At 31.5% G+C, this 14,465-nt stretch overlaps 1 protein-coding gene across 3 annotated transcripts in view; it reads right to left on the bottom strand.

Annotated features, from left to right (window-relative positions):
* LOC105162637 (protein DETOXIFICATION 21) overlaps nucleotides 1-14,465 on the bottom strand; it is a 35,373-nt gene that overhangs the window by 13,792 nt on the left and 7,116 nt on the right. Inside the window, exon 2 of one of the 3 annotated variants that reach the window (XM_011080717.3) lies at nucleotides 5,295-5,379. The exons of 1 other annotated variant lie outside the window; for it this stretch is intronic. The gene's annotated coding sequence lies outside the window, so the exon portion shown is untranslated. The remainder of the gene's footprint in view (nucleotides 1-5,294; nucleotides 5,380-14,465) is intronic. One more of the 3 variants, XM_011080718.3, reaches the window with a different exon arrangement.

Raw genomic sequence — 14,465 nt, 5'->3', positions numbered from 1 at the left:
AGAAGGCCCAACCCATAAACAGAAACCCTTAACCAAAACCCCCCTACAAACCACCACTCAAAAACCGCCCTCCCAGACGTAACTTTCAACCCAGGAGGCTCTTTACTGAGGCTGAGGTAAGAGCCAAGAAAGAGAAAAATCTATGCTATAGATGCGATGAACCCTTTGTGCCAGGCCACAGATGCAAGTATAAGCAGTTTTATATGCTGCTGGAAGATGAGGAAGCCAAGGAACTTGAAGGGAATGACCCAAAGCAAGTTGAGTTTGAAGAACAGGAGGTGAGGGAACGGGATATAGCTGTCTCATTGCATGCTATGAAGGGACATGCTCACTGCAAAACACTGAAGATGCTTGGCAAGGTAGGAGATAAGGAGATCCTCATCCTCATAGATAGTGGGAGTACTCACTGTTTCCTAGATGAGAAGGTAGCAAGAACCCTCAACTGCAAGATAGAGAGCACTACTCCCATGATGATTAGAGTAGCAGATGGCAGCAAGCTTGCTAGCAAACTAGAATGTGATCAGTTCACATGGGAAATGCAAGGGGAGAAATTCACTCATCCTGTCAGATTGCTCAAGCTAGGAGGATATGATTTGGTTCTTGGATGTGACTGGCTCAGTGGTTATGACCCCGTGGAAATAGATTTCAGTCAATCAAAAATCACTCTCAACCAAGCAGGGAATAAGCTAATTCTATATGCCCTATTGAACGGAACTAAAGACACATCAGTAAGTGCCATGATCAGCTTGATGAGAAAAAGAAGCCATGATATACAGGGATAGTTATACCTCAATCACAAAACTGCACATGAAGAGACAAGGGATAGTCAAGTACTTGAATTATTACATCAGTACAAGGATGTGTTCCAGGAACCAAGATCCTTGCCACTTGAGAGGAGTATTGAGCACTGTATAGAATTATTACCTAATGCAATACCTAAGAAACAACACCCATACAGGTATGCTTATGGACAGAAAACAGAAATTGAGAAGCTTGTAAAGGAGATGCTAGAAAATGGAATCATAAGACCAAGCCAAAGCTCATTTGCCTCTCCTATACTCTTAGTGAAGAAGAAGGATGGTGTGGTGGAGACTGTGTGTGGATTACAGGTATCTTAACAAACTCACTGTGAAACATAAATTTCCTATACCTGTCATAGATGAATTGCTTGATGAGCTTTATGGTGCTAAATTCTTCTCCAAAATTGACTTGAGGTCAGGTTACTTTCAAATAAGAATGAGGAAGGAGGATGTTCCTAAAACAAGTTTCATCACCCACAATGGACACTATGAATTTCTGGTTATGCCTTTTGGCTTATGCAATGCTCCATCCACATTTCAAGCACTCATGAACACAGTGTTTGAACCTTACCTCAGAAAATTTGTCCTTGTGTTCTTTGACGATATTTTAGTATACAGTAAGGACTGGGGAATGCACCTAGTGCATCTCAGGAAGGTGATGGATTTGATGGGGAAGCATCAGTTGTATGCAAAGCAAAGTAAGTGCGATTTTTCCCAGAAGAAGGTGGAGTACTTAGGGCATGTAATCTCTTGGGAGGGGGTTGCAACTGATCCAGGCAAGATTGAAAGCATGGTGAACTGGCCTGTTCCTTCAAATGTTAAGGCACTGAGAGGTTTCCTTGGACTTACTGGTTACTATAAGAGGTTTATCAAAGACTATGGGTCTATCAGCACACCCCTCACAGCACTATTGAAGAAGAATGCTTTTGGATTGAATCAAGAAGCTGATGATGCCTTCAAGCAGCTCAAGAGAGTGATGACTACAGCCCCAGTGTTATCAATGCCTGACTTTTCTAAACCCTTCATTGTAGAGACAGATGCAAGTGGGAAGGGAATTGGTGCTGTATTGATGCAAGAAGGGAAACCCATAGCCTATTTGAGTAAGGCTCTGGCTGCAAGAAACCTGGGGTTATCTACCTATGAGAATGAGTTCCTAGCATTACTTTTGGCAGTAACCAAGTGGAAACATTATCTGTTGGGGAACCATTCTATTATCAAAACAGATCAGAGGAGCTTAAAGCATATCTTAGACCAGAGAGTTGATTCTATGTTGCAACAGAAGTGGGTCACCAAACTCCTAGGCCTCAGCTATGAAGTATAATATAAGAAGGGAAATGAAAATAGAGCTGCTGATGCCTTATCAGGAAGGGATCAAGAGGATGACACTCAACACTCCTATGCCATCTCCACACAGATCCCCATGTGGATGCAAGAGGTGCAAGCAAGTTATGAAGGGAACACTTTGTTCCAAACTGTGATCCAAGCAAAAATCCTAGAACCTCAATCATTTCCTGACTATGCTTATGAAACCGGGCTTCTGAGGAAGAAAGGGAGACTTTGTGTTGGGAGCCATGGTGAAATAAGGCAGAAAATTCTTAAGGCACTCCATGATTCAGCACTTGGGGGACATTCAGGGATTTCTGAAACTTATCAGAGGGCCAAGATGTTGTTTTATTGGCCTACTATGAAGAATGATGTGAATAACTAGGTGCAGGAATGTGAGATTTGTCAGAGGTCAAAACATGAAAACTGCCCCTTCCCTGGATTGGTCATGCATCTCTATGGATTTTGTGGAAGGGCTACCTAATTCTGAGGGCAAGGATTCAATCATGGTTATTGTGGATAGGTTAACCAAGTATTCCCATTTTATTGCCCTCAAACATCCTTACACTCTTGCATCCATTGCAAAGATTTTCTTTGATAATATTTACAAACTCCATGGCTTGCCTGTTAGCATTGTATCTGACAGGGATAAGGTGTTTACTAGTAAGTTTTGGAAGGAGCTATTTACACTCTCAGGGGTATCTTTAGATATGTCCACAGCTTACCACCCACAGAGTGATGGACAAACATAAAGAGTCAACCAATGCCTTGAAAATTATTTGAGGTGTATGTGCCAGCAAAAACCAAAAAAGTGGGCTCAATGGCTGACCTTAGCTGAATTCTGGTTCAACACCAACTTCCACACTAGTCTAAAGGCCACCCCATTTCAGGCATTATATGGTTATCCTCCTCAACAACTCACCATGGGCCCTTATCTACAGAGTCATCACAGTGATGTTGAAGAGCTTATACAGGAAAGAACTAAGGTCTTGCAGCTCCTGACGGAAAATTTGCAGATGGCTCAACACAAGATGAAAACGTATGCTGACAGGAAGAGAACTGAAAGGGAGTTCCAGGTAGGAGATGAGGTTTTCCTGAAGTTGCAACCTCACAAGCAAACATCTGTGACACTTAGGAAGAGATTGAAGCTCTCAGCCAAGTACTATGGTCCCTATAAAATCGTTGAAAAGGTGGGCAAGGTAGCATACAAGCTAGAATTACCTCCTGGTTCAAAAATCCATCCTGTGTTCCATGTATCATTGAAGAAGATTGGTTCTAAATATTTCCCTTCAGACCAGCTGCCAGAATTCGAAGATGAGACTTTCAAAATTTACCCTGCTGCCATCCTAGCTCGAAGACTGATTCCTAGGGACAATGTGGGTGTTCCTCAGGTGCTAATTCAGTGGTCTCATTCATCTCCAGAACAAGCCACTTGGGAGGATTATTACTCTGTTGCAGCAAGATTTCCAAACTTTGATCCTTGAGGTCAAGGCTAAAAAATAGCGGGAAGGAGTGTCGCGCTTTTAAGCCAAAATGCGACTTCTAATGTGAGTCGTCAGATTAGAAGTGAGAAGGAGAGCCGTTGGATCAAGCAAGCGGGGAAGATTGGGGATGATTTTAAAAATTCGAGCGAAGACGGCGTCGTTTCAAGCAAATTAGGGTGCAATTGAGGGCAAACTGAAATTGGGAATTCGAAGTCCATCACAACCACCCAATCTGATCCGGCGTGTGACACGTGGACGGAGTATTGACGCGCAAAAGACTGAAGTCTGCTACTGTCTTTTTAAGGAATTCCGCAAGTTTACTTACAACCAATGGGAGCTCATGTTCAAGGACAAACAGCCTCTTTTTCTGATGGAATTTTAATGTTGATTTCAGCTTTCATTTCTGTTGATTTTGTCTGTTTCATCAGACTTTTGTAAAAAGGGAAGCTCAAGGTTGTAATGGGTTCATTATGAATGAAGTTTAACATTTTCACTCTTCTCATCTTTCATCTTCTTCTTCAGTTTTCCCACCCCCTTTTCTGCGCACTTGAGTTCATATCCCAGAATTTAGTTGGTTCATTACAGGTCCCTTCCGCTCCCCCCCGCTCGCAGCTCGTAGCCTCCCTCCATCGCGTCTTCCCGTCGCCTCCCCCTCCTCCTCGCTCCCTTCTGTCTTTGTATATATATATGTATATATATATATATATGCATGTATATATCTTAATAGTATATATATTACATATATATAATTTTAATTATATGTATTTATATTATATATATATAATTTTTATATGTTATGGATCAACACATGACTTTATTCATGAATTACATGAACATACTTAATAAGAATTCTAATATTAAAAATATTACAAATGAGGAATATGACATACCTCAGAATATTGATCTATTAAATAAATGGACAATTCCAAAATTTGAACCAAGATTAATATCTCAACTAGGAACTTTTGAAAAATTAGGTTTTCAACAAGTAGTAAAAACTACTGAAGAATCTATCTGATTAGATAATGATGAAATGATAATAAGATTATTATCCGAAAAAGATATTAGTCATTATAGACAAACACATAAATTCCTTCATATAGGACTTGTACAAATTGCATTTAAACCTTTAACTTTCGAAGGTTTACCGAAAAGCTTTATTGCAGCCTTAAGAGATGGTAGGAATTTAAATTGAAAACAATCCCTCATGGGTATAATACAATCTAGTTTGGCACATGGACCAGTTTATTTTAATGTATATCCAAATTTACAATTATCTTTATCTGATATTAATATATTAGATGCTTTGACATTAAATGTTAAAACTCATGGTTATGATTATATGCCTGGAACAGAAGTAATATGTATCCGTTATAGAATATATTATAAGCCTTTATTTACATTAAATCCACAATGTAAAAGGATTGATAAATCAAAAAATGAAATTATATTAATTGAAACCAACTTCAGTAATTCAAATATTACTACAAGAAGACCCATTAAATGGGAAGAAATAACTTTTCCAGAAAACTGGATAATTGAACAAGCTGTACCTAAAAGACCACAAATACATGATCATAATAATATTATAGATATTCTTCAAAATAATGAAGGAACTGTGAATATTAAATTTGAAACAAATACGAAATCATTACTATTTCAGAAATGTAACTCGATGAGATCTTACATATCACCTATAGATTATAGGGTAGAGTCTCCTATGCCTTCTAGAGCCTCTACTTCTCAAATAAGAGATTCAGAAATATTCACCCCTGTTACAGAAAAATTATACATTAATAGACAAAATATTGTAAGAGAAGCTAATAATCAAACTCAGGATAATAATGAGTTAGAACCGACTCAAACTGAAGGGAATGATAGTCCCTCATATGCCCTTCAGTTTGAGTCTGTTGACCTTTTTTATATTCCAAGAATGCCTGATATTCAGGATCTTATGTTAAATCCATAGCTATAAGCTTTTGTTTCCTATTCTGAGATATAATCTCAGGTGCTTTGCCTCTACCACCTCTTCCTCTATAAGAGGAAGATCCTCGACCTCGGGAATTCATGCCTGTCATTTATTAAAATATTCCCGACTTAAGAAATCTGGAAGACTATTATCTTCTCCCTTTTTATAAAATATTTCAAAATCAAACGGGGTAAATTGAGCCTGCCATCTTGCAAACATTTGTTTAGTAACATCATGTTTAAAATCCTTTTGAAACATAAATTTGGCTGCTTTGCAATCTGTCATAATCAAAAAATTTTGATTATATAAATCATCTTGAAATTTTGAAACACATTTGACTATAGCTAGAATTTCTTTTGCTATAGTTGCATAATATTTTTGAGAACCATTCCATTTTCCTGAATGGAATCTAACAAGATATACTTGTTTTGTTTCAGGATTTATCTGGGTTAATATTCCTCCAAACCCTATATCAGATGCGTCAGTTTCTATAATCTTTTTCCAATTTGGATTACTTAACATTAAACAAGGAAGTGTTTTAACTTTAGATTTTATTCTTTTAACAGCTTCTGTATGGTCAATTGTCCATGACTTAGGATTCTTTTTTAGTATGTCATATAAGATCGCCGTATCTTCTATTAAATTTTTATAATAAGGAGCAATATAATTTAGACTTCCTAAAAACCTTTATAACTGAGTTTTTTCAGTTATTTCATTTGAAAATTTATCCGCAAAATCAATGCTTCTATTAATAGGAATAATATTTCCTTTTTCAATAATATGACCTAGAATTCTTATTCTTGTCTTAAATAATTCCATTTTTGACTTAGAAATTACTAAACCGTTTTGTATAATTAAACATTTAAATATATTTAAATGTTTAAAATGCATTTCAATAGGTTTTGAATAGACTAATATGTCATCAATGTATACTATTATAAAAGTACTATAAGGAGTAAAAATATCATTCATAATTTTTTGGAATTCAGAAGGAGCATTTTTTAAACCAAATGGCATAACATTCCATTCATAATGTCCAATAGGAACATTAAATGCAGTTTTATATCTATCAGATTTATTAATTTGTATTTGCCAATATCCTGATTTTAAATCAAATTTAGAAAATACTAAACCATCATAAAGTCTATCGAGTAGATCTTTTTTATTAGGAATAGGATGCCTAATCCATTTTAATGCCTTATTAAGGGGTTTATAATTTATAACTAATCTTGGAATACCTCTTTCAATTTCAAAATGTTTATTAACATAAAAAGCAGTACATGACCATGAGGATTGAGAAGGACTTATTAATCCTTTTTGTAAAAGGGATTCAATTTCTTTTTTACATAATTCTAAATATTCAGAATTAATCTGACAAGGTCTCGCCTTAGTAGGTATATTCTTTTGATCAAAAGAATCTTCATAAGGTAAAGAAACTATATGTTTTTTCCTATCCCAAAAAGCATTAGGATGATCATTACAAATTTCTAAAGAGAATTAATTTTTTAATAGACTAATTTTATCCTGTAATTTAGGATTCTTCAATTGTTCTTCAATTGTTATTATGTTTATTTCTTGTTTTAAGAAATTAATTTGATTCTGTTTTGCATTAATAGTATCATAAATATTATGCAACATTTTACTAAATGGTTCAATAATATATTCAAGAAATATATCATCATTTTGGAACGTTCCTATAATTCCTTTACTATCAATCTTTTTTATTGGATAAATATTATGTAAAAATGGAGTCCCAAGTATAACTTGGTTAGTAATATTCTTAGCAAGAATAAAACTTTGCGAAATACACTTATTATCAATACAGACAAAAGCTTTAGGAATTTTATACTGTATTTGGAGTTTATCACCTCCAGCATGCCATAAAGTATGACTAGTTTTATGAAAATATCTAGTTGGTATTAATCCTTCCTGAATAACATTTAAATCAGCGCCACTATCAACAAAAGCTGTAAATGATTTTGTATAATGATTATCAATCAGAAGAGATATTTTTATATACCATTTTTGGGTTATAACCATTTCTATGGTAGATAAAAAGTTTTCAGAGAAAATACTATGTTCATCTATTTTTAGTTTATTATCATTTTGAGATATATTTTCTAATCTAGAAATATTTTCTAAGTCAGAAATCCTAGATTTCTGAATAGTATTTTTATCTTTCAATATTTTAATTTCTTCTTTTAAATTGTTTATTTCTTTATATAAATTTTGAAGAGATATATTATCTTCTTTATGTTGATATTTACTTCTAAGTTGGTTCATTGCCTCATTCATATTATATGATCTTTTTGGATTTATAATTTTTTCATTTAAGTCTTCTTCTGGATTATAAGAAGTGGAAGTACTGGATTTAGTACTAATTTCATCAATAATTTGCATCCTTAATTTTGAATTTTTTAATTGCTTTTAATAATTCAAAAGCATGATTTCAAGTAAGAACATTAATTTTCATTTTTGAGAATTGGGAAAATATTTTATACAATTCAGATTTTTCAATGTCATTTTTATTATTAATATTATTTAATTCTTTAGGACAGGCTAGTCCTAGGCTACAAGGTTCGCATTCTGAACTTGATTCTGAAATATTTTCATTATCTAATACATTTAATATTTCTTCTTCTTCTGATTTAGAAGTACTTATTGATTCTGTTTCTGTATTTTTAGATTCTGACTCTTGTAAAGTTTGTATTATTATATTCTTTATATCATTTGATATTTCAAGATTATTAATCTTCTTTTTAGTCCAACAGTATTTTGCATTATGACCAAATTTTTTACAAATCTTGTAATATCTATTTTTATTTTTCGAATATTTCGATTTTCTTTGAGATTTTTCTTCTTTTCTTTTATTCTTTTCCTCTATATGCTTCTGAGAATATTTTCTGTTTTTTGATTTATAGGGCTTATTAGTTTTATGATCCTTACTAGTAGTAGGGTTTTCTAAACCAAATTGTTGGCAAAATTGTCCTAATTGTTTCCTTTCATCAAGGTTTTGTCTTTTAATTTGTTGATTAAGCTTTATTTCATTACACAAAGCTAACCCTTCCTGAATACAAGTATCTATTAGAGCTCCATAAGTATAATTTTCATATGGAATATTAATCTGGTCATTTCTTAGTTTTTTCCTAATCCTTTTTGCAAATAGACTAGGCAGACCATCAATAAATTTTGATTTCAGTGTATATTATTATATTTCGATAATTCCATTACTCTACTTAAGAAAGTATCTTTATACCATGTAAAGTTTGAAAGTGTTTTACACCTTAAATTTTGTAATAAAGTTCTAATAGTATCACTATTATCACTAAATCTTCCAGTAAAGTGTTTAATAATATTGACAGCAAGTGTATAAACTGCATTTTCAACTAAATTATTATTTTCTTGTTTAACAGTATTGATAATACTATCTTTATCTTGTTGAGATAGATAATTATCCCACCAGCCTTTAAGTTGTCCAGTAAATCCAGCAATAATCATTGCTGCAATAGTTTTATCTAAATTATTACCATTTTTACAAATAGTGGAAACATAAGCATTCTATGTATCGTGTTATAAATCTGTTTATTAGAATATCCATCAATGTTCCATTCATAAATCTTATTACCTGAATAACTAATATCTATTGTATCAGTATATTCTTCATGTAAAACATCCATAGGTGTTGGTCTATTATAACAGAATTTACTTTGAATAGGTTTATCAGCCCATTTATTAGTGATTTTATTAATTTGGTTTTTAAAAACTTGTTTATGATCAGTATTTTCTATCAACTCATATTGTAATTCTTTATCAAGAGTTTTTATACTCAATTTACTGAATTTTTCTTCAAGAATTTTTTCTAATTCATGGATTGGTCTTATTTTGAAATCAGATATAACTGGAGGAGGCTGAAAGCTAGGAGATGCTTCTTTTTCTTCAGATTTTTATTCTATTATAACCGGTTTTATATTATTTATAGCTTTAATAATCATTTCAATTTTATTATGAATGGATTGAATTTGTTCTCCCAAAATATTAAGGAATAAATTCGTATAATTTTGTTGTTCAAACATTTTATTAATATGTTTACAAGTTACTGTGAGAGTGTCTGTTTCTATTAATTTAGAAAAGGCTGAAAAATTACGAATTTTTCCATTCTTTTCAATATGAAAAGCCTGTTGTGGAGGATAAAGACTTTGATAAACTTTTCCTGATTCTAGTTTATAATTTCTTTCTATAACAAAAATATAGTTTTTGACATACGTATCAATAAACCATGTCATAAAAGGAATTAAAGCATTTTTTTCTTTGCAAATCTTATAAAATTCATCTTGAAAATATAACATTTCTTGCTTCTCAAAGCTTTGGAAAAACCATTATCTGAATTGGCTATATCCTACGCATTAAATTCTTCTGAGAGAGCCAGGACTAAAATCTATAATAGAACTATAATTCATTAAATATTAAACTCCATTTCTAATATAGTCGGTTCTAACTCATTATTATCCTGAGTTTGGTTATTAGCTTCTCTTACAATATTTTGTGTATTAATGTATAATTTTTCTGTAACAGGGGTGAATATTTCTGAATCTCTTATTTGAGAAGTAGAGGCTCTAGAAGGCATAGGAGACTATACCCTATAATCTATAGGTGATATGTAAGATCTCATCGAGTTACATTTCTGAAATAGTAATGATTTCATATTTGTTTCAAATTTAATATTTACAGTTCCTTCATTATTTTGAAGAATATCTATAATATTATTATGATCACGTATTTGTGGTCTTTTAGGTACAGCTTGTTCAATTATTCAGTTTTCTGAAAAAGTTATTTCTTCCCATTTAATGGGTCTTCTTGTAGTAATATTTGAATTACTGAAGTTGGTTTCAATTAATATAGTTTCATTTTTTGATTTATCAATCCTTTTACATTGTGGATTTAATGTAAATAAAGGCTTATAATATATTCTATAACAGATACATATTACTTCTATTGCAGGCATATAATCATAACCATGAGTTTTAACATTTAATGTCAAAGCATCTAATATATTAATATCAGATAAAGATAATTGTAAATTTGGATATACATTAAAATAAACTGGTCCATGTGCCAGACTAGATTGTATTATACCCATGAGGGATTGTTTCCAATTTAAATTCTTACCATCTCTTAAGGTTGCAATAAAGCTTTCCGGTAAACCTTCTAAAGTTAAAGGTTTAAATGCAATTTGTACAAGTCCTATATGAAGGAATTTATGTGTTTGTCTATAATGACTAATATCTTTTTCGGATAATAATCTTATTATCATTTCGTCATTATCTAATCAGATAGATTCTTCAGTATTTTTTACTACTTGTTTAAAACCTAATTTTTCAAAAGTTCCTAGTTGATATATTAATCTTGGTTCAAATTTTGGAATTGTCCATTTATTTAATAGATCAATATTCTGAGGTATGTCATATTCCTCATTTTTAATATTTTTAATATTAGAATTCTTATTAAGTATGTTCATGTAATTCATGAATAAAGTCATGTGTTGATCCATAACATATAAAAATTATATATATAATATAAATACATATAATTAAAATTATATATATGTAATATATATACTATTAAGATATATACATACATATATATATATATATAAAAAGACAGAAGGGAGCGAGGAGGAGGGGGAGGCGACGGGAAGACGCGATGGAGGGAGGCTACGAGCTGCGAGCGGGGGGGGGGGGGGGGGAGCGGAAGGCTACAAACTTTTTTTTTTTTTTTTTAATAGAAGATTAATTTTGTCCCTCGCTTTTTATTTTCAATTGCAGTTAGCCCCTCATACATATTTTAAAAAAAATAGCCATTTTTAGTTAAAACTGTTTCTAGTTCTGTAAATTAAAAGAGATTAGTTTCTAATATTATTTAAAAAATTTAATTAATGTTTTGTACCTCTTTTATGTTTCTAATCCAATGAAATAATTAAATTTTATATCAATTTTAATAATTTTCTTTATCTATTAATTAAATTTTAGTTTTTAATTTTTTTCTTCTCTTTTTTTTTCATGAAATAATGTAACTTTACAATTCCAACTAATCTTTTAAATAATTCAAGAAATCAACTTTAATTTCGAAAAGAAAGTTGACAAAAAATCTTTTTTAATCTCTAAAAGTTTTACATCAAAATTCATATACTAAAAGAAATAAAGTACTAAATTAATTTAAAGAATTTAATAAATTTCTTATATTTTCTAATCTTCTAATTTCCCCTACTATTGTCTCAATAATAAATTAATTTATTATTCTTGGTTGTGATATCCTGGTACTGAATAGTATCAGAGCCATGCATCTCTTGGAGTCAGACTTCGACACGTTGTAAGTCGGCTTACTTGACTTATTTGTGCCACGGTAAATCATTATCTGATCCAAAAGAGCAAAGTATGAAAATCTAATATTATGGATAAATTCATAAGAAGCTTGAATTCTAGAGCCTCCTCATCAGGGGACAACCAAGAAAATTCGAATATAATTACCACAGGAGAAGCATTGTGGGAAGACTAAGATCTATTTGACTGGAAGCCTCCAAAGATTAATACTAAAGAAATTTATAAGAAGTCATTTATTGATTTTAAGTCTGCATACACTATAAAGACAGAAGAACAAGTTTTACCTTTAGTATCTGATCAACAAACATTACATCTATTTTCAAAATCTTCTATTATTAAATATATTAAGAATGGTTACAAATTTCTGCATATTGGTATTGTTCAAATTTCTATAAAACCTTTAACAAGAGAAGATTAGACACTAGTGTGTTTCTTGCTTTAAGAGATTGTAGATACCTAGGTTTTTATGATTCCTTACTTGGTTTAATAGAAACTAGCCTTTGCAATGGTCCAATTTATTTCAATTCTTTTCCAAATTTTACCATTTCTCTTAATGATCCTCATATTTTGAATATTCTCACTTTAAAATGTAAAAAACTACAATTATAAAATAAAGTCAGGATCTCATATTTATGAAATATTCTATAGGCTACATTATAAAATTACTAATACTGGCCTGATATTCAAGCCATATCCCACACTAAGTCACCAGGTCAAACAATATTTTGGAAAATAAATAGGGCAAAATCTAATCTTTTAGTTCCAAAAACTATAGAATGAAAAAATGTTACTTTACCAGAAAGATGGAATCTACCACCCAGATAAATTCCCCCTGCACAACCCATAGAAAATTTGGAAATCGACCAAATTACCCAACATCCTGATGGATCTGTAGGAGTCAAATTTTGTAGACAATTTTTTTTTAAAACAAATAGGACATCCTACTCTCATCCTATCACCCCTTCTAGACACTCAACTTCAGAAACAATTAGACCTACTACCTCAAAATTTCAAGAAATAAGAATACATCAAAATCTTGCATAACCAATATATCAAAACTATGAGGAAACAGAATCTCCCAATTCTGCACCATCACAAATTCTTACAATTACCAAAGAAAGTCTAATTGGGAAAGATTTTCTTAAAAAAGACTTTCTTTCTGAAGAAAATATTTCTAATAGAAAATGGTTCATGAGAAATTTTTCTGAACCCCAAAGAGCAAACATCAGATCTGAATGGTATTAGTACATTTCATACACTAAACAAAATATTTTTTTTTTCTCCTATTTATTCCAAACATATGGAGATGATAAATTAGCAGTCATCCAAAAAACTCTCAAAAAATGGACGAATCTTGATGGGTCAATAATCTCCAGCGAACATCCACCTTTAGAGGAATCCGGTATCTCCATAAAAGGTCAAATCATCAAGTGTCTTCCAGTAAGTGAACCATCCACCAATGAGGTAAGCAGTGTTCAAATTAAACAAAATAATTTTTCAAATTTAATCCTTCATTCCATAGGAAAACAATTAGATTGGATAGAAAATAAAATTGAAGAAACTTTAGAAAAGAAAGAGCCCTCATCATCTTCTCTAATAACGTCTAAAGATCAAACTCTTCACATTACTGCTAATAATCTTCCTTTCCAAATTTCTGATCAAATCTAGAAAAGTCTATTCTTTTAGGAATCCAAGAGAGACTAAGAGATCTAGGTAAAGACAAAGTCATAAATACAATTGAACAAAACCATGAAGATTCTGATAATGAACAAATTTCTAATTCTATTAACATTGTTCAATATTTATCACCTTATAAAAATTATTATAAACCAACTGCCCCTGATCTAAAAATAGAAGAAGTCCAAAATTTTAGGTCTTTTAATAGAAATTCAATATATGAACGGAATCTAGACACATTATCTGAATATCAAATTCTTAGTCTATGTAAACAAATGGTTATGGTATCAAATATTTACAAAGAAAGAGCAGGATTAACAGATGAAGATACTGCTAAAAATCTTATATTAGGATTCAATGTTCAATTAAAAGGTTGGTGGGATGAGCCAAAACTCAAATTCTTTCAAGTGTTAAAAGAGATCCAGAAGGAAATATTATTAATAACGATGAAGGAAGACCAATATCTAATGCAATATCTTCTTTAATATATACAATCATTATCCATTTTATTGAAAATCCTCAAATATATCAAGAAAGAAATACAGACTTTTTACAAAATCTAAAGTGTAGAAAACTCCATGATTTTAGATGGTTTAAAGATGTCTTTTTATCCAAAATCTATGAAAGAAATGATGCAAATAGTTATTTTTTGAAAGAAAATTTATTTCAAGATTACCAAAATCATTTGCAGAAAAAGTCCGTGAAAACAATTAAAGAAAAATACGAAAATATTGCATCTCTTTCTTATGGAGAAATTATAAACCATGTTAATTTAGTAGGATTACAATTATGCAATGATTTTACCTTAAAACCCCAATTAAAGAAACAATATCTT

Source organism: Sesamum indicum, linkage group LG13 (genome assembly GCF_026168435.1).
Source record: "Sesamum indicum cultivar Baizhima isolate 11 linkage group LG13, ASM2616843v1, whole genome shotgun sequence".
In the NCBI taxonomy this organism is placed as follows: domain Eukaryota; kingdom Viridiplantae; phylum Streptophyta; class Magnoliopsida; order Lamiales; family Pedaliaceae; genus Sesamum; species Sesamum indicum.
Note: the sequence above shows the minus strand (reverse complement) of the source record. Positions and strands in the feature narration are given on the sequence as shown.